The sequence below is a fragment of the Chiloscyllium punctatum genome, chromosome 20, assembly GCF_047496795.1.
Source record: "Chiloscyllium punctatum isolate Juve2018m chromosome 20, sChiPun1.3, whole genome shotgun sequence".
NCBI classification, from domain to species: domain Eukaryota; kingdom Metazoa; phylum Chordata; class Chondrichthyes; order Orectolobiformes; family Hemiscylliidae; genus Chiloscyllium; species Chiloscyllium punctatum.
The window spans coordinates 83,406,265-83,430,421 of NC_092758.1; positions in this window are offsets into that span (position 1 = coordinate 83,406,265).

Sequence of the window (24,157 nt, forward strand, 5' to 3'; positions counted from 1 at the left end):
CTCACAATGATCCGGGACTCAGTTTCCCCCCCACACTGATCCGGGTTCACATCCCCCTCACACTGCTCCAGGAGTCTATTCCCCCTCACACTGCTCCGGGCCTCACTTTGCCTCACACTGATCCGGGATTCACTTCCTGCTCACACTGATCCGGGACACACTTCACCCTCATACTGATCCGTGACTCACTTCCCCCTCACACTGATCCGTGACTCACTTCCCCCTCACACTGCTCCTGGACTCACTTCACCCTCACACTGATCCGGGACTCACTTCTCCCTCACACTGCTCCGGGACTCACTTCCCCCTCACACTGCTCCGGGACTTACTTCCCCCTCACACTGCTCCGGGACTCACTTCCCCCTCACACTGCTCCGGGACACACTTCCCCCTCACACTGAACCGGGAATCACATGCCCTTTCACTCTGATCCGGGACTCACCTCCCCTTCACACTGCTCCGGGTCTCACTTCCCTCTCACACGGATCCGGGAATCACACCCACTTTCACTCTGATCCGGGACTCAATTCCCCCTCACACTGATCTGTGACTCACTTCTCCCTCACACTAATCAGGGACTCACTTCACCCTCACACTGCTCCGGGACTCACTTCCCCCTTCACACTGATCCGGGACTCACATCCCCCTCACACTGCTCCAGGACTCACTTCCCACTCACACTGATCCGGGACACACTTCCCCCTCACACTGCTTCAGGACTCACTTCCGCTCACACTGATCTGGGACTCACTTCCCCCTCACACTGATCCGGGACTCACTTCCCCCTCACACTGATCCGGGATTCACTTCTCCCTCACACTGCTCCGGGACTCCCTTCACCCTCACACTGAACCAGGAATCACATGCCCTTTCACTCTGATCCGGGACTCACCTCCCCTTCACACTGCTCCGGGTCTCACTTTGCCCTCACACTGCTCTGGGACTCACTTCCCTCTCACACGGATCCGGGAATCACACCCACTTTCACTCTGATCCGGGACTCAATTCCCTCTCACACTGATCCGGGATTCACTTCCCCCTCACACTGATCCGGGACTCACTTCACCCTCACACTGATCCGGGACTCACTTCCCCCTCACACTGCTCCGGGAGTCTATTCCCCCTCACAATGATCCGGGTCTCACTTCCCCTCACACTAATTCGGGACTCATTTCCCCTCACACTGCTCCAGGACTCACTTCCCACTCACACTGATCCGGGACACACTTCCCCCTCACACTGCTCCGGGAATCACACCCCCTTTCACTCTGATCTGGGACTCACTTCCCCCTCACACTGCTCCCGGAGTCACTTCACCCTCACAATGATCCGGGACTCACATCCCCCTCACACTGATCCGGGACTCACTTCCCCCTCACACTGATCCGGGACTCACTTCCCCCTCACACTGATCCGGAACTCTCTTCCATCTCAAACTGCTCCATGTACTCGCTTCCCCCTCACACTGCTCTCGGACACACGTCCCCCTCACACTGATCCAGGACTCACATCCCCCTCACAGTGCTCCAGGACTCACTTCCCACTCACACTGATCCGGGACACACTTCCCCCTCACACTGCTCCGGGAATCACACCCCCTTTCACTCTGATCTGGGACTCACTTCCCCCTCACACTGCTCCCGGAGTCACTTCACCCTCACACTGATCCGGGACTCACATCCCCCTCACACTGATCCGGGACTCACTTCCCCCTCACACTGATCCGGGACTCACTTCCCCCTCACACTGATCCGGGACTCACTTCACCCTCACAATGATCCGGGATTCACTTCTCCCTCACACTGCTCCGGGATTCACTTCTCCCTCACACTGATCCGGGACTACCTACACCCTCACACTGAACCGGGAATCACATGCCCTTTCACTCTGATCCGGGACTCACTTCCCCTTCACACTGCTCCGGGTCTCACTTCATCTCTCATTGCTCCGGGTCTCACTTCTCCCTCACGCTGCTCTGGGACTCACTTCCCCCTCACACTGCTCCGGGACTCACTTCCCCCTCACACTGCTCCGGGACTCACTTCCTGCTCACACTGCTCCGGGACTCACTTCCCCCTCACACTGCTCCGGGACTCACTTCCCCCTCACACTGATCCGGGACTCCCTTCCCCCTCACACTGATCCGGGACTCACTTCCCCCTCACACTGCTCCGGGACTCACTTCCTGCTCACACTGCTCCGGGACTCACTTCCCCCTCACACTGCTCCGGGACTCACTTCCCCCTCAGACTGATCCGGGACTCCCTTCACCCTCACACTGCTCCGTGACTCACTTCCCCCTCACACTGCTCCGGGACTCACTTCCCCCTCACACTGATCCGGGACTCCCTTCCCCCTCACACTGATCCGGGACTCACTTCCCCCTCACACTGATCCGGGACTCCCTTCCCCCTCACGCTGCTCCGGGACTCACTTCCCCCTCACAATGATCCGGGTCTCACTTCCCCCTCAGACTGATCCGGGACTCCCTTCACCCTCACACTGCTCCGTGACTCACTTCCCCCTCACACTGCTCCGGGACTCACTTCCCCCTCACACTGATCCTGGACTCACTTCCTGCTCACACTGATCCGGGATTCACTTCTCCCTCACACTGCTCCGGGACTCCCTTCACCCTCACACTGAACCGGGAATCACATGCCCTTTCACTCTGATCCAGGACTCACCTCCCCTTCACACTGCTCCGGGTCTCACTTTGCCCTCACACTGCTCTGGGACTCACTTCCCTCTCACACGGATCCGGGAATCACACCCACTTTCACTCTGATCCGGGACTCAATTCCCTCTCACATTGCTCCGGGACTCACTTCCCCTCACACTGCTCCGGGACTCACTTCACCTCACACTGATCCGGGACTCACTTCCCCCTCACACTGATCCGGGACTCACTTCTCCTCATACTGCTCTGGGACTCACTTCCCCCTCAGACTGATCCGGGACTCACTTCCCCCTCACACTGCTCCAGGACTCACTTCCCCCTCAGACTGATCTGGGACTCACTTCCCCCTCACACTGCTCCGGGACTCACTTCCTCCTCAGACTGATCCGGGACTCACTTCCCCCTCACACTGCTCCAGGACTCACTTCCCCCTCACACTGCTCCGTGACTCACTTCCCCCTCACACTGATCTGGGACTCACTTCCCCCTCACACTGCTCCGTGACTCACTTCCCCCTCACACTGATCTGGGACTCACTTCCCCCTCACACTGCTCCGTGACTCACTTCCCCCTCATATTGCTCCGGGACTCACTTCCCCCTCAGACTGATCTGGGACTCACTTCCCCCTCAGACTGATCCGGGACTCACTTCCCCCTCACACTGCTCCAGGACTCACTTCCCCCTCAGACTAATCTGGGACTCACTTCCCCCTCAGACTGCTCCGGGACTCACTTCCCCCTCAGACTGATCCGGGACTCACTTCCCCCTCACACTGCTCCAGGACTCACTTCCCCCTCACACTGCTCCGGGACTCACTTCCCCCTCACACTGCTCCGGGACTCACTTCACCCTCACACTGATCCGGGACTCACTTCCCCCTCACACTGCTCCAGGACTCACTTCTCCCTCACACTGCTGCGGGACTCACTTTGCCCTCACACTGCTCGGGACTCTCTCTCCCCTCACACTGCTCCGGGACTCACTTCCCACTCACACTGCTCCGGGACTCACTTCCCCCTCACACTAATCTGGAATCACGCCCCCTCACACTGATCCAGGGCTCACTTCCCCCTCACACTGATCCAGGACTCACTTCCCCCTCACACTGATCCGGGGCTCACTTCCCCCCACTCTAATCCGGGACTAACTTCCCCCTCATACTGCTCCAGGAGTCACTTTCCCCTCACGCTGCTCCGGGATTCACTTCCCCGCGTCTGACTTCCTCCTCACACCGCTCCGACAAAGTTACCCTACCTTTACCCCTACCTTAACACTACACGCAATTTAGCAATTTAACCTACACGTTTCTGGACTTTGGGAGGAAACCAGTGCACCCAGAGGAAACCCACGCAGACACGGGGAGAACGTGCAAACTCCACACAGACAGTCGCCTGAGGCAGGAATTGTACCCGGGTCTCTGGTGCGGTGAGGCAGCAGTGCTAACCACTGTGCCACCGTAGTTGGGAGGCTGGGAGGCTGCATGGATTTCTACTGGGGACCTGTGAAGTAATGTCAAAACCTGTGTTCGGTGGTAGTGGCAGGAGGCCGACCAGGCACCTTCAGAGCCTCAAATGGCCTTCAGGTGAAAAGGCCCCTTGTAAGCTTTTCCACGTATAACCTGCCTGTAATGGAACGGGTGCATGAGAAGGTGAGAGGATCTCTCTGCCTCATTCTCCTGGAGTCTTCACTGAGCTACAAGGGTCTGCATTATATCCCACGAGCAGTGATGCAATCTGCTGTTTTGCACTTGACTGTGTCCATTGTATCACCATCCCGCCTCTAACTGAAGGGTGTTTGAGAGACTCAATGGGAGCCCATTGCATGGTGAGAGCTATCCAATCCATCCCATGGGGAGGTGAAGACCGAGTTATATTCTCGCTGCTCTGTTCATCCTGAGACCGAAGTAATGCTCTGGGGACCTGAGTTCAAATCCCCCCACAGCAGATGGTGGAATTTGAATTCAATCAACATCTGGAATTAAGAATCTAATGATGACCATGGAATCATTGTTTGGGGAAAACCTGTCTGGTTCCTGAATGTCCTTTAGGGAAGGGAACTGCCATCCTTACCTGGTCTGGCCTCCATGTGACTCCAGACCCACAGCAATGTGGTCAACTCTGAACTGCAAGAGGAACAGGGTCCTTGTGGTGAATTGGACTGTAGGAAAGGGCAATAAATTCTGCACAAGCCAGTGACACCCCAATCCTGTGAACGAATGTATAAAAATGCTATTCCCTGATAAACCTCGATGCCGTAGGAAGTGGAGTGCATTCTTTCCCCCCCCCCAACTCTATTTTGATTTAATCCCTACCCTCCCCTTCACTGTTTTGATCACACAGCATTGCCCCTTTGATGTGAAGGGCAGTGCTTGTCACTGGCTACGCGGGTGTTTCCTATCTTCCTGGTGGTGGAAATTGAACAAAGATCTATTGTCTCACACCCGCACAACCACTACATGGGGGCTAGGGAAAGACAAACACTACCGCAGTGAGGTGGTAGTGTGGGGGGGTAAAGAAAAAAAAAAGAAAAACAAAAATATATATATTTCTTAAAAAAATAATAAACCTCGACACTGTCCATATTCTGTTCCTCCCCTCACTGTTCTCTCTGCAGATCCTCACACTGCTCTCTCTATGCTTGGAACTTGCAGTGGTCAGACCTTGAAATAGATGCCATTCAAAACCCTCTGAAAATGCCTGTTCAAGTCGCTAGTGGCATTTTGCCTAAACCAAACATACTCTGATTTAATCTGCGTTTCTCACATGCTGTCCGTAACCCTGCTTCTTTCACAATGACTTCTTACCTACCGTCAGCAGCAACAGTCAGAGTTACAGGAGTGAGGCTTGACCAGTACAGCACCAACAAACAGACCAATAAAAATAACTTCCTCTTATTGAGAGCAAATGGATGAGTTGAACCTGGTTGACTGGATTGGGCCAAGTGAAAGTACCCCTCGATCACGCGAGCCTGGATTCTGTGTCCAGTCTCAGATTTAAGGTTGTTCTGGGGTTCGTTAGCTCAGTTGGCTGGATGGCTGGTTTGCAATGCAGAGTGATGCTAACAGTGTTTGCTCAATTCTTGTACCAACTGCAGTTATCACCGAATCATAGAGATGTACGACAAGGAAACAGACCCTTCGGTCCAGCTCGTCCAAGCCGACCAGATATCCCAACCTAATCTAGTCCCATTTGCCAGCACTTGGCCCATATCCCTCCATACCCTTCCTATTCATATACCTATCTAGATGCCTTTTAAATGCTGTAATTTTCCCAGCCTCCACCACTTCCTCTGGCAGCTTATTCCATGCTCTGTTTACCAGACCACTCACTTAACCTATTTATATCCATAAGACCATAAGAAATAGGAGTGTAAGTAAGGACATTCAGCCCATCGAGTCCACTCCACCATTCAATCATGGCTGATGGGCATTTCAACGCCACTTACCCTCAAACTCTCCCCATATCCCTTAATTCCTTGCGAGTTTAAGAAATTATCAATCTCTGCCTTGAACACGTTTAACATCCCAGCCTCCATTGCGCTCCATGACAGTGAATTCCATAGGCCCACCACTCTCTGGCTAAAGAAATGTGTCCTATTTCCATTCTAAGTTGACCCCCTTCTAATTCTAAGGCTGGGATGTATCCCCACATGAAGGAAACAATTTCCCAGTGTCCACCCTTTCAAAGCCATGCATTATCTTGTAAGTTTCTATTAGATCTCCCCTTAACCTTCTAAACTTTAATGAATACAATCCCAGGATCCTCAGCCGTTCATCATATGTAAGACCTACCATTCCAGGGATCATCAGTGTGAATCTCCGCTAGACACGCTCCAGTGCCAGTATGTCCTTCCTGAGGTGTACGGCCCAGAATCGGACACAGTATTCTAAATGGGGCCTAACCAGAGCTTTATAAAGTCTCAGAACCACATCGCTGCTTTTACATTCCAACCCTCTTGAGATAAATGACAACATTACATTTGCTTTCTTAACCACGGACTCAGTCTGCAAGTCAACCATTAGAGAATCCTGGACTAGCACTCCCAGATCCCTTTGTACTTTGGCTTTATGAATTTTCTCACCGTTTAGAAAATACTCCATGCCTGTATTCTTTTTTCCAAAGTGCAAGACCTCGCAGCTGCCCACATTGAACTTCATCAGCCATTTCCTGGACAACTGTCCTAAACTGTCTAAACCTTTCTGCAGCCTCCCCACCTCCTCAGTATTACCTGCCTGTCCACTTAACTTTGTATCATCGGCAAACTTCACCAGAATGCCCTCAGTCCCTTCGTCCAGTTCATTAGTATTTCAAGCTGCGGCCCCAACACTGAACCCTGGGGGACACCATTTGTCACCGGCTGCCATTCCGAAAAAGAATATTTTACTCCAACTTTCTGCCTTCTGTCAGACAGCCAATCCCAAACCCATGCCTACAGCTCACCTCGAACACCATGGGCCCTCACCTTACTCCCGTGAGGCACCTTATCAAAGGCCTTTTGGAAGTCAGGCTAGGCTTATATTCTCGAGGGTTTAGAAGAGTCAAGGCTGACCTAATTGAAACATATAAAATCCTGAGGGGATTTGACTGACTGGGGGCTGAAAGGACATTTCCTCTTGTGGAAGAATCGAGAACTGGGGGTCATCGTTTCAAGATAAGTCATCAGTCTTTCAAAGCAGAAGTGAGAAAAACGAATTGCAGTCAGAGGATCTTGAGCCCTTGGATTCCAAAAGGCAGTGGATGCAGAATCCTGATATTTAGTGCAGAACAAGAGAGATTGTTGATTAGCCAGGGAATGAAAGATCATTGGGATATGCAAGAATGTCGAGTTGAGATTAAAATCAGATCAGCCATGATCTTAGGAAAGGATGGAGCAGGTTTGACGTGTCATGGGACCAACTCCCACTCCTATGTTTGTGTGTTGATGAAACTTTGTGTTAACCACAAAATCAGGTCATAAGACAAATTGATTTTTCTTTCATGTGATGGACCATTATTGCTATGAAATGGGTTGAAAGGCTTGGGGAAGCTGATTCAGTGATGGGAATCCAAAGGAATTTGTGTGGTAAAGGAAACAGTTGCCCAGTTGAGGGAAAGAGCAGATAGGTGGAGCTAATTGGACAGCTCTGTCGGTGAGCTGGAGGCAGAGTGATATTCTCTGGGCTGACCTCTTTGAGCCTGATTTGGGTGAGCACAGAGGCAGCCCGTCGCCAGGAATCCTACGCTCTAACCGTGGGTTGTTACCCTGGAGATGGGAGGGTGGGGGCCACCTGTCCCTGAGTGTTACCTCGACAGGTAAGCCTTTGTAAGGCCTGTTGAGGCCTACTGTTGGTGAAGGCCTGGCATCCTCCAATCTGCTCCTGGAGCTCTGGGGACAATAGGAAATGGGGCCAGTTGAAGACACTGTCCAGATGACAAACTGGAACTCCATCAATCCAAGCAAACTTTGAGGTCCTTCCTGGATTCACCTCAAGAATTATCGAGAACCTGGCTGTACAGGGAGTCAGAGTGATAGAATCATGGAATCATACAGCATAGAATCAGAACCTTATGTAAAATTCACCCACGCCAACTAGACATCCCAATCTGACCCACTCCCATTTGCCAACATTTGGCCAAATCCCTTTAAATCCTACCTATTCATGTACCCATCTTGATGTAATTGTACCAGCCTCCATCGCTTCCTTTGGCAGCTTATTCCGTACACGCACCACCCTCTGTGTGAAAAAGTAGCCCCTGAGGTCCATTTTGAATCTCTCCCCTCTCACCTTCAACCTATGCCCTGTAGTTTTGGACTCCCCCATCCCAGAGAAAACATCTTGGGTGTTCACCCTATCGATGCTCTCCGGGATGTTGTAACCCCCTATGAGGTCAGCCCTCAGCCTCTGACGCTCCAGGGTGTTCAACTCACAGCCACATCTCAGCAAGTTCTGCTCCTCTCTCCAAAAGGCTTTCTGTTCGAATTTTTTTAATGTATTCACTTGATGGATGTGGATGTCATCGTTGCCACCCTCAGTGCTTCCCCCCAGAGTTGTTCAACATAGAGGAGTGCTGATTCATCAGCTGGGAGAAGATGGTACATGGTAACCAGCAGGAGGTTTCCTTGCTCATGTTTAACCTGAAGCCGTGAGACTTCATGGGGTCTGGAGTCAATGTTGAGGACTCCCAGGGCAACTCCCTCTGGATTGTATACCGCAGTTCAGCCACCTCTGCTGAGTCTGTCCTGTTGGTGGAACACATCCAGGGATGGTGATGGTGGTGTCTGGGACATTGTCTATAAGGGTATGATTCCGTGAGTATGACTATGTCGGGCTGTTGCTTGACCAGTCTGTGAGACAGCTCTCCCAGGTTTGGCACTTGCCCCCAGATGTCAGTAAGGAGGACTCTGCTGGGTTGACAGGGCTGTTTCTGCCTGAGTATTTTTCCAGTGCCTCAGTCAATGTCAGGTGACCTGTCCAGTTTCATATTTTTGCTGTGACTTGGTAGTGATGGATACAACGGAATGGCTTGCTCAGCTGTTTCAGAAGGCAGTTAAAAATCAACTACAATTCTGTGGGTCTGGAGTCACATGCAAGCCAGACCAGGTAAGGATAGCAGATTTTCCTCTCCGCACGACATTTGTGGAACAGTTGGGATTTGCCACCAACAGTATCGTGCCAGGTTCTTAATGCCAGATATCTTTTATTTAATTCAAATACCACCATCTGGTGTGGTGAGATTCAAACTGGATGTCCAGAATATCCGCTGAGTCTCAGGCTGAATAGTTGAGTGATAACCACTATGTCATTGCCTCTTGCTGCACACCACAGTTTTCAAAAAGGGTTACCTGACCGAAAATGTTGACTCTGCTTTCTTTCCCCACAGATACCGCCTGACCTGCTGAGTTTCTTCAGCAATTTCCATTTTCACTTCTGCAGAGACTTGTCTTTTCAATGTTTTGCAAGTGTGCGAGAGTGTGTGCGTGTTCATGTGTGTGTGTGTGAGAGAGAGTGAGAGAGAGAGTTTCTCTGTGTGTGTGAGAGTATCTGTGTGTGTGTGTGTGTGTGAGAGAGAGAGTTTCTCTATGTGTGAGAGAGAGAGTTTCTGTGTGTGTGTGAGAGAGGGTTGCTGTGTGTGTGAGAGAGTTTCTGTGTGTGTGTGTGAGAGAGACAGTTTCTCTGTGTTTGTGAGAGAGTTTCTGTGTGTGTGTGTGTGAGAGAGAGAGTTTCTCTATATGTGTGTGTGAGAGAGGATATTTCTCTGTGTGTGAGAAGTTCTGTGTGCGTGTATGTGAGTGTGAGAGAGAGTTTCTGTGTGTGTGAGAGAGAGTTTCTCTATGTGTGTGAGAGAGAGTTTCTGTGTGTGAGAGAGAGAGTTTCTTTGTGTGTGTGTGTGAGTATGTGAGCAAGTGAGTCAGTGTATGTGTGAGTGTGTGTGGGATTCAGAACATATAGTTTAAATTCTGGATCACAATTTGGTTGTTAACCAGTGTTTGTAAAATGTTTTCAGGATATGTTTTGTTTCGAATAAATGGATTACTTTAAGTTGCTTTGAGAACCCTGGTGACTGTTTCTTTCACAATGGACCAAAGAGAAGCCTATCTGCTGATTATCATTGATTTGGCGGGGGGCGTGGGAGAGGTGGAGAAGATGAGGCTGGAGGGTCAACATAGTCCTCCTGTCACAACCCCATTACTGTTCGTCTGGAGTCACGTGTAGGACAATGAAAGACAATGGTGAACCTGAATGGGTATAACAACCTGCTCATTATTCAGGCAAGTTTTGAATTTGAGCAGCGGCTGGGGTGGGATTTGAACCTTTGTCCCTGGAGCATTAGTCAGGGCCTCGGGGTCACTGGACCAGTGACAACACCAGTGGCCTGGTATGTGGGCCTATCAGTCGGTGGAAACGGAGTTTTCAGTGGCCTCAGGGTTCCTCGTCCAACCCGAGACCCTGCACCATGTGCAGCTCTCAGCTCCACTATGGTAACCTGGTTTCAATTGTTAGTTTCAATTCTTCAAATGTTGGAGACAGGTCGCCTTAAAATGACGGTGTCCGCTCATAATGAAGGCAGTCTGCTGTGTATTCGGGATGGGGCTGCCTCCTGTGTGCATCACTTTGAGACACTGCCTATTATCCATATCAGTGGTGAGTTAGTGCTGTCTCTGCCCTATACTTAGTCAGTTTGGGATATATCATTGTTGGGTGACTACTCTCCATAGATGTCTGACCGACCTTTGACCCTGATCGTACAGCACTGAAGCGTGTACCTTTGTTCCAATTGTATTTAATCCATGTTTTCCATCTTAATTTTTGTCCCATTTCTCCTGAACTGTCCACAGACTTTCAATAATGGGCTACACTGATAGCGATCAGGACTGGGAGCCCTGCTTAGCTGATCCAGGAGTATGATACCTTTCGGGAAATTGCTCAACCCTTAAACACTGTTTACATTGTCAACCGTGTAGGAATCATATCAAAACACCAGGAAGGGAACATAATTAGCTCAAGAGCTGAAAGTGGAGCGTTGCCTTGTGAGGTTATGCAGGCAGGGGTTGGATATGACCTGGTTGCTCAAGTCGACACTTAAAGCAAACTCACCAGTGTCGAGGGTGAGGGGGAAATGAATGAAAAACCGCGAGGGAGTTGAGGGTGGGCTGGAGAGGAGTCTGGAGGAGGTGACTGGGAAGCTTAACTTGCTTGTCAAATTCTCAGATTCAGCAGGTTTTTACTCTGGAAGTTCCTTCAAAGATGCCCACTGTCAGAGCGAGTAGAAGCGGGAATAGGGAAGCTGCACGGAAGAGGAAGAGGAAGTCTCCACGCAGCTGCTGGTCAAATCTAACTGAGAAGGCATTCATTCCAACAGGGACCTATTGGAGGGCTGGGAAACACGGACAGGAGAAATTCCCAGAGGTGCAGAGAGTTCAGGACTGAGGCCAGACCAAAGCAGGAGAGAATCTGGGACAGGAGAGAGTCTGGAATAGGAGTGAGACTGGGACAGGGGTTAGACAGGGACAAGAGTGTGACAGGGGTGGGAGTGAGAATGGGACAGGAGTATGAGAGGGACGGGAGTGTGAGAGAGGCAGGAGTGAGAATGGGACGGGAGTGAGACTGGGATACAAGTGAGTCTGGGACAGGAGAAAGTGAGGACTGCAGATGCTGGAGATCAGAGCTGAAAAATGTGTTGCTGGAAAAACGCAGCAGGTCAGGAAACATTAAAGGAGCAGGAGAATCGACATTTCGAGCATAAGCCCTTCTACAGGAATCAGATTGGGACAGGAGTGAGAATGGAACAGGAGTGAGATTGGGACAGGAGTGAGATTGGGACAGGAATGAGACTGGGACAGGAGTGAGAATAGGATAGGAATGAGATTGGGACAGGAGTGAGATTGGGACAGGAATGAGACTGGGACAGGAGTGAGAATGGGATAGGAATGAGACTGGGACAGGAGCGAAATTGGGGCGGGAGTGAGATTGGGACAGGAGTGAGTCTGGGACAGGATTGAGTCTGGGATAGGAGTGAGTCTGGGATAGAAGTGAGACTGGGACAGGAGTAAAAATGGGAGAGGAGTGAGTCTGGTATGGGAGTGAGACTGGGAGAGGAGTGAGACTGGGACAGAAGTGAGACTGAGACAGGAGTGAGATTGGGAAAAGAGTGAGTCTGGGACAGGAGTGAAACTGGGACAGGAGTGAGGCTGGGACAGGAGTGAGAATGGGACAGGAGTGACAATGGGACAGGAGTGAGTCTGGGACAGGAGTGAGATTGGGAAAAGAGTGAGTCTGGGACAGGAGTGAAACTGGGACAGGAGTGAGACTGGGATAGGAGTGAGATGGGGACAGGAGTGAATCTGCGACAGGAGTGAGACTGGGACAGGATTGAGATTGGGGTGGGAATGAGACTGGGAGAGGAGTGAGACTTGAACAGGAGTGAGGATTGGGACAGGAATGAGTCTGGGACAGGAGTGAGATTGGGACAGGAGTGAGTCTGGGACAGGAGTGAGAATGGCACAGGAGTGAGACTGGACAGGAGTTAGAATGGGACAGCAGTGTGACTAGGACAGGAGTGAGAGTGGGACTGGAGTGAGACTGGGACAGGAGTTAGACTGGAACAGCAATGAGAATGGGACAGGAGTGAGACTGGGACAGGACTGAGACTGGGACGGGCGTGAGTCTGGGACAGGAGTGAGTCCGGGACAAAAGTGAGACTGGGTTAGGATTGAGATTGATTCAGGAGTGAGACTGGGACAGCAGCGAAATTGGGGCGGGTGTGAGACTGGGACAGGAGTGAGTATGTGATACGAGTGAGCCTGGGACAAGAGTGAGATTGGGACAGGAGTGAGACTGGGACAGGAGTGAGGCTTGGGGCGGGTGTGAGACTGGGACAGGAGTGAGACTGGGACAGGAGTGAGTTTGGGGCGGGAGTGAGACTGGGACAGGAGTGAGACTGGGACAGAAGTGAAACTGGGACAGGAGTGAGTCTGGGATATGAGTTAGACTGGGACAGGAGTGAGATTGGGACAGGAGTGAGTGTGGGGCGGAAATGAGATATGCCAGGAGTGAGTCTGTGACAGGAGTGAGACTTGGACTGGAGTGAGATTGGGGTGGGAATGAGACTGGGACAGGAGTGAGACTGGGTTAGGAGTGAGATGGTGACAGGAGTGAGACTGGGACAGGAGTGAGTTTGGGGCGGGAGTGAGACTGGGACAGGATTGAGACTGCGACAGAAGTGAAACTGGGACAGGAGTGAGTCTGGGATGTGAGTGAGACTGGGACAGGAGTGAGATTGGGACAGGACTGAGTCTGGGACAGGAGTGAGATTGGGTTAGGATTGAGTCTTGGATAGGAGTGAGTCTAGGACAGGATTTAGAGTGAGACAGGAGTGAGATTGGGGCAGGAATCGGACTGGGACAGGAGTGAGAATGGGACAGGAGTGAGATTGGGACAGGAATGAGACTGGGACAGGAGTGAGATTGGGACAAGAATGAGACTGGGACAGGAGTGAGAATGGGACAGGAGTGAAACTGGGACAGGAGTGAGGCTGTGATAGGAGTGAGACTGGGACAGGAGTGAGATTGGGATAGGAGTGAGATTGGGGCAGGTGTGAGACTGGGACAGGAGTGAGAATGGGACAGGAGTGAGAATGGGACAGGAGTGAGACTGTGATAGGAGTGAGACTGGGACAGGAGTGAGTGTGGGTTAGGAGTGAGATTGGGATAGGAGTGAGATTGGGACAGGAGTGAGTGTGGGTTAGGAGTGAGATTGGGATAGGAGTGAGATTGGGACAGGAGTGAAATTGGGGCAGGTGTGAGACTGGGACAGGAGTGAGTCTGTGATTGGAGTGAGACTGGGACAGGAGTGAGATTGGGACAGGAGTGAGACTGGGACAGAAGTGAGACTGGGACAGAAGTGAAACTGGGACAGGAGTGAGACTGGGACAGGAGTGAGTCCGGGACAGGACTTAGACTGAGACAGGAGTGAGATTGGGACAGGAGTGAGTCTGGGACAGGAGCGAGAATGGCACAGGAGTGAGACTGGACAGGAGTTAGAATGGGACAGCAGTGTGACTAGGACAGGAGTGAGAGTGGGACAGGAGTGAGATTGTGGTGGGAATGAGACTTGGAGAGGAGTGAGACTGGGTTAGGAGTGAGACTTGGACAGGAGTGAGTCTGGGACAGGACTTATACTGAGACAGGAGTGATTCTGGGACAGGATTGAGATTGGCACAGGTGTGAGACTGGACAGGAGTTAGAATGGGACAGGAGTGTGACTAGGACAGAAGTGAGAGTGGGACAGGAGTGAGAATGGGACAAGAGTTAGAATGGGACAGGAGTGAGATTGGGACAGGCGTGAGACTGGGACAGGAGTGAGACTGGGACAGGAGTGAGACTGGGACAGAAGTGAAACTGGGACAGGAGTGATTCTAGGATAGGAATGAGACTGGGACAGGAGTTGGGATTGGGACAGGAGTGAGACTGAGACAGGAGTGAGTGTGGGATAGGAATGAGACTGGGTCAGGAGTGAGTCTGGGACAGGAGTGAGATTGGGTTGGGAGTGAGAATGTGACAGGAGTGAGTCTGGGACAAGAGTGAGGCTGGGACAGGAGTGATTCTGGGATAGGAGTGAGACTGAGACAGGAGTTGGGATTGGGACAGGAGTGAGACTGGACAGGAGTTAGAATGGGACAGGAGTGTGACTAGGACAGAAGTGAGAGTGGGACAGGAGTGAGAATGGGACAAGAGTTAGAATGGGACAGGAGTGAGATTGGGACAGGCGTGAGACTGGGACAGGAGTGAGACTGGGACAGGAGTGAGACTGGGACAGAAGTGAAACTGGGACAGGAGTGATTCTAGGATAGGAATGAGACTGGGACAGGAGTTGGGATTGGGACAGGAGTGAGACTGAGACAGGAGTGAGTGTGGGATAGGAATGAGACTGGGTCAGGAGTGAGTCTGGGACAGGAGTGAGATTGGGTTGGGAGTGAGAATGTGACAGGAGTGAGTCTGGGACAAGAGTGAGGCTGGGACAGGAGTGATTCTGGGATAGGAGTGAGACTGAGACAGGAGTTGGGATTGGGACAGGAGTGAGACTGAGACAGGAGTGAGTGTGGGATAGGAATGAGACTGGGTCAGGAGTGAGTCTGGGACAGGAGTGAGATTGGGTTGGGAGTGAGAATGTGACAGGAGTGAGTCTGGGACAAGAGTGAGGCTGGGACAGGAGTGATTCTGGGATAGGAGTGAGACTGAGACAGGAGTGAGATTGGGATAGGAGTGAGACTGGGATAGGAGTGAGACTGGGACAGGAGTGAGATTGGGTTGGGAGTGAGACTGAGACAGGAGTGAGACTGGGACAAGAGTGAGGCTGGGACAGGAGTGATTCTGGGACAGGAGTGAGACTGGGACAGGAGTGATTCTGGGATAGGAGTGAGACTGAGACAGGAGTGAGATTGGGTTGGGAGTGAGACTGAGACAGGAGTGATTCTGGGACAGGAGTGAGACTGGGTTATGAGTGAGATGGGGACAGGAGTGATACTGCGTCAGGAGTGAAACTGGAGCAGGAGAGAGATTGGGGTGGGAATGAGACTGGGAGAAGAGTGAGACTTGAACAGGAGTGATGATTGGGACAAGAGGGAGTCTGGGACAGTAGTGAGACTGGGTTAGGAGTGAGACTTGGCCGGGCGTGTGTCAGGGACGGGAGTGAGTCTGGGATAGGAGTGAGACTTGGACAGGAGTGAGATTGGGACAGGACTGAGTCTGGGACAGGAGTTAGATTGGGGCGAGAATCGGACAGGGACAGGAGTGACAATGGAACAGGAGTGAGTCTGGGACATGAGTGAGACAGGGTTAGGAGTGAGATTGGGACAGGAGTGAGACTGGGACAAGAGTGACTCTGGCACAGGAGTGAGACTGGGACAGGAGTAAGAATGGGAGAGGAGTGAGTCTAGGGTGAGAGGGTGACTGGTACAGGAGCGAGACTGGGACAGAAGTGAGACTGGGACAGGAGTGAGTGTGGTATAGGAGTGGGACTGGGACAGGAGTTAGATTGGGAAAAGAGTGAGACTGGGAAAAGAGTGAGACTGGGACATGAGTGAAACTGGGACAGGAGTGAGACTGGGTTAGGAGAGAGAGTGGGACAGGAGTGAGTCTGGGACCGGAATGAGACTGGGTTAGGAGTGAGATGGGGACAGGAGTGAGTCTGCGACAGGAGGGAGACTGGGACAGGAGTGAGTCTGGGACAGGAGTGAGATTGGGACAGGATTTAGTTGAGACAGTAGTGAGAATGGCACAGGAGTGAGAATGGCACAAAAGTGAGACTGGACAGGAGTTAGAATGGGACAGGAGTGTGAGTAGGACAGGAGTGAGAGTGGGACTGAAGTGACACATCGTTAGGAGGAAGACTGGGACAGGAGTGAGATTGTGGCAGGAATGAGACTGGGACAGAAGAGAGAATTGGACAGGAGTGAGATTGCGACAGGAGTGAGTCTGGGACAGGAGTGAGATTGGGAAAGGAGTGAGTCTGGGACAAGAGTGAGACTGGGTTAGGAGTGAGACTTGGACAGGAGTGAGTCTGGGACGGGAGTGAGTCTGGGATAGGAGTGAGTCTGGGACTGGACATAGACTGAGACAGGAGTGAGACTGGTACAGGTCTGAGATTGGGACAAGAGTGAGAATGGCACAGGAGTGAGACTGGACAGAGTTAGAATTGGACAGGAATGTGACTAGGACAGGAGTTAGACTGGAACAGGAGTGAGATTGGGGCGTGAGTGAGACTGGGCCGGGAGTGAGTCTGGGACAGGAGTGAGACTGGGACAGGAGTGAAATTGGGGCGGGTGTGAGATTGGGATAGGAGTGAGACTGTGATAGGAGTGAGACTGGGACAGGAGTAAGACTGGGAGAGGAGTGAGATTGGGGCGGGAATCAGACTGGGACAGGAGTGAGAATGGAACAGGAGTGAATCTGAGACTGGAGTGAGACAGGGTTAGGAGTGAGACTGGGACAGGAGTGACACTGGGACAGAAGTGAGTCTGGGACAGGAGTGTTTCTGGGATAGGAGTGAGATTGGGACAGAAGTGAGACTGGGACAGGAGTGAGACTGGGAGAGGAGTGAGTCTGGGATGGGAGTGAGACTGGGACAGGAGTGAGACTGGGAAAGAAGTGAGACTGGGAAAGAAGTGAGACTGGGACAGGTGTGAGTGTGGGATAGGAGTGACACTTGGACAGGAGTAAGTCTGCGACTGGACTTAGACTGAGACAGGAGTGAGACTGGTACAGGTCTGAGATTGGGACAGGAGTTAGAATGGCACAAGTGTGAGACTGGACAGGAGTTAGAATGGGAAAGGAGTGTGATTAGATTAGGAGTGAGATTGGGACAGGAGTGAGTCTGGGACAGGAGTGAGATTGGGACAGGAGTGAGAATGGGACAGGAGTGAGATTGAGGCAGAGTGAGACTGGGACAGGAGTGAGTGTGGGATAGGAGTGAGACTGGGACAGGAGTGGGATTGGGACATGAGTGTGTCTGGGACAGGAGTGAGATTGGGACAGGAGTGAGACTGGGACAGAAGTGAGTGTGGGGCGGGAATGAGATTGGGACAGGAATGAGACTAGGACAGGAGTGAGATTGGGACAGGAGTGAGTGGGACAGGAGTGAGTCAGGGACGGGAGTGAGTCTGGGACAGGTCTGAGATTGGGACAGGAGTGAGAATGGCACAGGAGTGAGACTGGACAGGAATTAGAATGGGACAGGAGTGTGACTAGGACAGGAGTTAGAATGGGACAGGAGTGAGATTGGGATAGAAATGAGACTGGGACAGGAGTTAGACTGGAACAGGAGTGAGAATGGGACAGGAGTGAGACTGGGACAGGAGTGAGATTGGGACAGAGGTGAGACTGGGACAGGACTGAGACTGGGACGGGAGTGAGACTGGGACAGGAGTGAGATTGGGACAGGAGTGAGACTGGGACAGGAGTTAGAATGGGACAGGAGTGAGATTGGGATAGAAATGAGACTGGGACAGGAGTTAGACTGGAACAGGAGTGAGAATGGCACAGGAGTGAGACTGGGACAGGAGTGAGATTGGGACAGAGGTAAGACTGGGACAGGACTGAGACTGGGACAGGAGTGAGATTGGGACAGAGGTGACACTGGGACAGGACTGAGACTGGGACGGGAGTGAGACTGGGACAGGAGTGAGATTGGGACAGAAGTGAGACTGGGACAGGAGTTAGACTGGAACAGGAGTGCGAATGGGACAGGAGTGAGACTGGGACAGAGGTGAGACTGGGACAGGACTGAGACTGGGACAGGACTGAGACTGGGACGGGAGTGAGTCTGTGACAGGATTGAGTCCAGGACAAGAGTGAGACTGGGTTAGGAGTGAGATTTGGACAGGAGTGAGACAGGGGCAGGAGTGGGATTGGGACAGGAGTGAGTCTGGGACAGGAGTGAAATTGGGGCGGGAATGAGACTGGGACAGGAGTGTGACTCGGACAGGAGTGAGATTGGGACAGGAGTGAGATTGGGACAGGAGTGAGACTGGGACAGGAGTTAGAATGGGACAGGAGTGAGATTGGGATAGGAGTGAGATTGGGACAGAAATGAGACTGGGACAGAACTGAAACTGGGACGGGAGTGAGTCTGGGACAGGAGTTAGTTTGGGACAGAAGTGATACTGGGACAGGAGTGGGATTGGGACAGGAGGCAGTCTGGGACAGGAGTGAGACTAGTTTAGGAGAAAGACTGGGACAGGAGAGAGTCTGGGACAGGAGTGATTCTGGGACAGGAGTGAGACTGGGACAGGAGTGAAATTGGGGCGGGTGTGAGACTGGGACAGGAGTGAGACTGGGACAGGAGTGAGATTGGGGCGGGAGTGAGACTGGGACAGGAGTGAGACTGGGACAGAAGTGAGACTGGGACAGGAGTGAGTCTGGGATAGGAGTGAGTCTGGGACAGGAGTGGAATTGGGACGGGGGTTTGTCTGGGACAGGAGTGAGATTGGGACAGGAGTGAGACTGGGACAGGAGTGAGATTGGGACAAGAGTGAGGATGGGACTGGAGTGAGACTGGATTAGGAGTGAGTCTGGGACAGGAGTGAGTCTGGGATAGGAGTGAAACTGGGACAGGAGTGAGGCTGGGACAGGAGTGACACTAGGTTAGGAAGAAGACTGGGACAGGAGTGAGATTATGGCAGGAATGAGACTGGGACAGGAGTGAGATCGGGAAAGGAGTGAGTCTGGGACAAGAGTGAGACTGGGTTAGGAGTGAGACTTGGACAGGAGTGAGTCTGGGACGGGAGTGAGTCTGGGATAGGAGTGAGACTGGACAGGAGTTAGAATGGGAAAGAAGTGTGACCCTCCCATCCTGGCACTTTCCCCTGCCACCGCAGGAACTGTAAAACCTGTGCCCAGACCTCCTCCCTCACCTCTACCCAAGGCCCTAAAGGAGCCTTCCACATCCATCAAAGTTTTACTTGCACATCCACTAATATCATTTATTGTATCCGTTGCTCCCGATGCGGTCTCCTCTACATTGGGGAGACTGGGCGCCTCCTAGCAGAGCGTTTTAGGGAACATCTCCGAGACACCCGTACCAATCAACCAAACCGCCCCGTGGCCCAACATTTCAACTCCCCCTCCCACTCTGCCAAGGACATGGAGGTCCTGGGCCTCCTTCACCACCGCTCCCTCACCACCAGATGCCTGGAGGAAGAACGCCTCATCTTCCGCCTCGGAACACTTCAACCCCAAGGCATCAATGTGGACTTCAACAGTTTCCTCATTTCCCCTTCCCCCACCTCACCCCAGTTCCAAACTTCCAGCTCAGTAACTGTCCCCATGACTTGTCCAGACTTGTCCTACCTGCCTATCTCTTTTTCCACCTATCCACTCCACCCTCTCCTCCTTGACCTATCACCTTCATCCTCTCCCCCACTCACCCATTGTACTCTATGCTACTCTCTCCCCACCCCCACCCTCCTCTAGCTTATCTCTCCACACTTCAGGCTCACTGCCTTTATTCCTGATGAAGGGCTTTTGCCCGAAACGTCGATTTCGAAGCTACTTGGATGCTGCCTGAACTGCTGTGTTCTTCCAGCACCACTAATCCAGAACTAGGAGTGAGACTGGGACAGGGGGGAGAGTGGGACAGGAGTGAGACTGGGACAGGAGTGAGAATGGGACAGGAGTGAGACCAGGACAGAATGAAACTGGCACAAGAGTGAGTCTTGAACAAAAGTGAGTCTGGGACAGGAGTAAATCAGAGATGGGAGTGAGATTGGGACAGATGTGAGTCTGGGACAGGAGTAAGATTGGGACTGGAGTGAGTCTGGGACAGGAGTGAGACTGGGACGGGAGTGAGTCTGGGACAGGTGTGAGACTGGGACGGAAGTGAGATTGGGACAGGTGTGAGATTGGGACGGGAGCCAGACTGGGACATGAGTGATTCTGGGACAGGAGTGATATTGGGACAGGAACAAGAATGGGACAGGAGTGAGAATGGAATAGGAGTCAGCCTGGGACAGGAGTTAGACTGGGACAGGAGTGAGAATGGGACAGGAGAGAAACTGGGACAGGAATGAGACTGGGACAGGTGTGAGAGTGGGACAGGATTGAGTCTGGGACAGGAGTGAGATTGGGGCAGGAGTGAGAATGGGACAGGAGAGAAACTGGGACAGGAATGAGACTGGGACAGGTGTGAGAGTGGGACAGGAGTGAGTCTGGGACAGGAGTGAGATTGGGGCAGGAGTGAGGTTGGGACAGGACTGAGACTCAGACAGGAATGAGACTGGGACAGGAGTGAGACAGGGACAGGAGTGATATTGGGACAGGAGTGAGACTGGGACAGGAGTGAGACTGGGACAGGAGTGAGAATAGGAAAGGAGTGAGACAGGGAAAGGAGAGAGACTTGGATAGGACTTAGACTGAGACAGGAGTGAGACTGGGACAGGTCTGAGTTCGGAACAGGCGTGAGAATGGGGCAAGTTGTGAGAATAGGATAGGGTGAGACTGAGACAGGAGTGAGAATGGGACAGGAGTGAGTCTGGGACAGGAGTGAGACAGGGACAGGAGTGAATTGGGACAGGACTGAGACTCGGACAGGAAGGAGATTGGGTCAGGAGTGAGACAGGGACAATAGTGAAAATTGGATAGGAGTGAGACTGGGACAGGAGTGAGAATGGTACAGGAGTGAGAATAGTACAGGAGTGAGACTGGGATAGGAGTGAGAATGGGACAGGAGTGAGACTGGGACAGGAGTGAGAATGGTACAGGAGTGAGAATGGTACAGGAGTGAGACTGGGATAGGAGTGAGAATGGGACAGGAGTGAGAATGGGACAGGAGTGAGAATGGGAAAGGAGTGAGTCTGGTACAGGAGTGAGACAGGGATAGGAGTGAGATTGGGACAGGACTGAGACTCGGACAGCAATGAGATTGGATCAGGAGTAAGACAGGAACAGGAGTGAGAATGGGACAATAGTGAGAATGGGATAGGAGTGAGACTAGGATGGGAGTGAGAGTGGGACAGGTATGAGGCTGGGGCAGGAGTGAGAATGGGACAGGAGTGAGTTGGGTCAGGACTGAGACTCGGACAGGAATGAAATTGGGTCAGGAGTGAGACAAGAACAGGAGTGAGAATGGGACAATAGTGAGAATCGCATAGGAGTGAGACTGGGACAGAAATGAGATTGGGACAGGAGTGAGACTGGGGCAGGAGTGAGAATGGGACAGGAGTGAGTTGGGTCAGGACTGAGACTTGGACAGGAATGAAATTGGGTCAGGAGTGAGACAGGAACAGGAGTGAGAATGGGACAATAGTGAGAATTGCATAGGAGTGAGACTGGGACAGAAATGAGATTGGGACAGGAGTGAGACTGGGGCAGGAGTGAGAATGGTACAGGAGTGAGAATGGGACAGGAGTGACTCTTGGACTGGAGTGAGACTAGGACAGGAGTGAGTCTGGGACAGGACTTAGACTGAGACAGGAGTGAGACTGGGACAGGACTGAGATTGGGACAGGAGTGAGACTGGGACAGGAGTGAGGTTGGGACAGGACTGAGTCTACGATAGGAGTGGGTCTTGGACAGGAGTGAGACTGGGGCAGGAGTAAGTCTCGGATGGGAGTGAGATTGGGACAGGTGTGCGTCTGGGACAGGAGAGAGATTGGGACAGGAGTGTGTCTGGGACAGGAGTGAGAATGGGACAGGAGTGAGTCTGGGACAGGTGTGAGAATGGGATAGGAGTGAGACTGGGACTGGAGTGAGACAGGGACAGGAGTGAGATTGGGACAATAGTGAGACAGGGACAGGAGTGAGATTGGGACAATAGTGAGACAGGGACAGGAGTGAGATTGGGACAGCAGTGAAACTGGGACAGGAGTGAGTCTGGGACAGGTGTGAGAGTGGGACAGGAGTGAGTCTGGGACGGGAGTGAGGCTGGGACAGGAGTGAGAATGGGACAGGAGGGCGACTCGGTTGGAAGTGAGATTGGGAGAGGTTGAGTCTGGGACGGGAGTCAGACTGGGACATGAGTGAGTCTGGGACAAGACTTAGACTGAGACAGGAGTGAGACCTGGACAGGAGTGAGATTGGGACAGGAATGAGACTGGGACAGGAATGAGACTGGGACAGGAGTGAGAGTGGGACAGGAGTGAGTCTGTGACAGGATTGAGACTGGGACAGGTGAGTTGGCAACTTTACTTTTGAGGTCAGAAGATGTGCCCTGATGTTCCTGCCACCTGTGGCCCTGATATTCAGTGCCTTTTGATGTAAAGATGGCAGATCCCTAACTGAAGGCTGGACTTTCTGAACCTGTAAAAGAATATGTGTATCACTGAGTGAACGTCTGACTGAAACATTCAAACTAGATTCTCTTAGCCTTCACCTCAGGTGGATGGAAAAGACCCTTGAGGTATTTTTGAGTAACCCACTAGAATATGTGCCTAATTTGTCACATCAAAAGAAATTAAGTTGTGTTAAGTTTTGTGGTATTTCTCCTGGTATATGCCATCATATTGTTAAGTAGTTGGCACTGCTGCCTCACAGCACCAGGGTCCCAGGTTTGATTCCAGCCTCAGGCGACTGTCTGTGTGGAATTTGTACATTTGCCCCGTGTCTGCGTGGGTGTGTTCTGTTTTCTTCCCACAGTCATGAAGACGTGCAGGTTAGGGTGAATTTGCCATACTAAATTGCCCATAGTGTTAGGTGCATTAGTCAGAGGGAAATGGGTCTGAGTGGGTTACTCTTCGGAGGGTCGGTGTGGACTGGTTGGGCTGAAGGTCCTGTTTCCACACTGTAGGGAATCTAATCTAACATCATTCCCATTCTATCCTTACTGTATCCTAGCATGTGAGCTGTGGGTACAAAGGTCTCAAGTACCATCTTCCTTGGGGTCACTTGAAACGCAACACACTACAAGAAGTGTGCATCTCAGTTATAATGTCATGGTGTAATGTTCGATGTTGTACCCCTGATGAATGTAACGCCTTTGTGTAACAGCGAGCTGTGATAAACATTTGTCGGATTAATAAATGCCACAAGAACATGCCCACGTTTGTGTGCTCTGTAACATAAAACAAACATTGCGGCAGCCCTGTAAGGGGAAGCCCACATCAATAATGTGTTTTGGGACTGTTGTGCTCATACGTTTATGTATTTTATATTTCTTACAGCAATGCCGAGATGTTTGGTTTGATATCACCAGTGCCATCTACAGTGGAGGACCAGAAGCACATGCATCCATTGAAGCACCAGCAAGTGCTTGAGAGAGCAGAGAAATAAATGGTGTTATCATCTGTTTAATAAATCGCCTGTTTCTTCAGCAGCTGCTCAAGGTCCAAAACCTGGAGCAGCAGCTTGTGCAGATGGTGACACTCCCTCCACAGGCACATGTCACATGTCACATCCATTACTTCACATGCCCTCCAATTGGATAGGGCTAGGGGCTAGGGCTACAGTTAGGGTTTTAGGGTTACAGTTAGGGGTTAGGGTTAGGGCTAGGGTTATGGTTAGGGTTA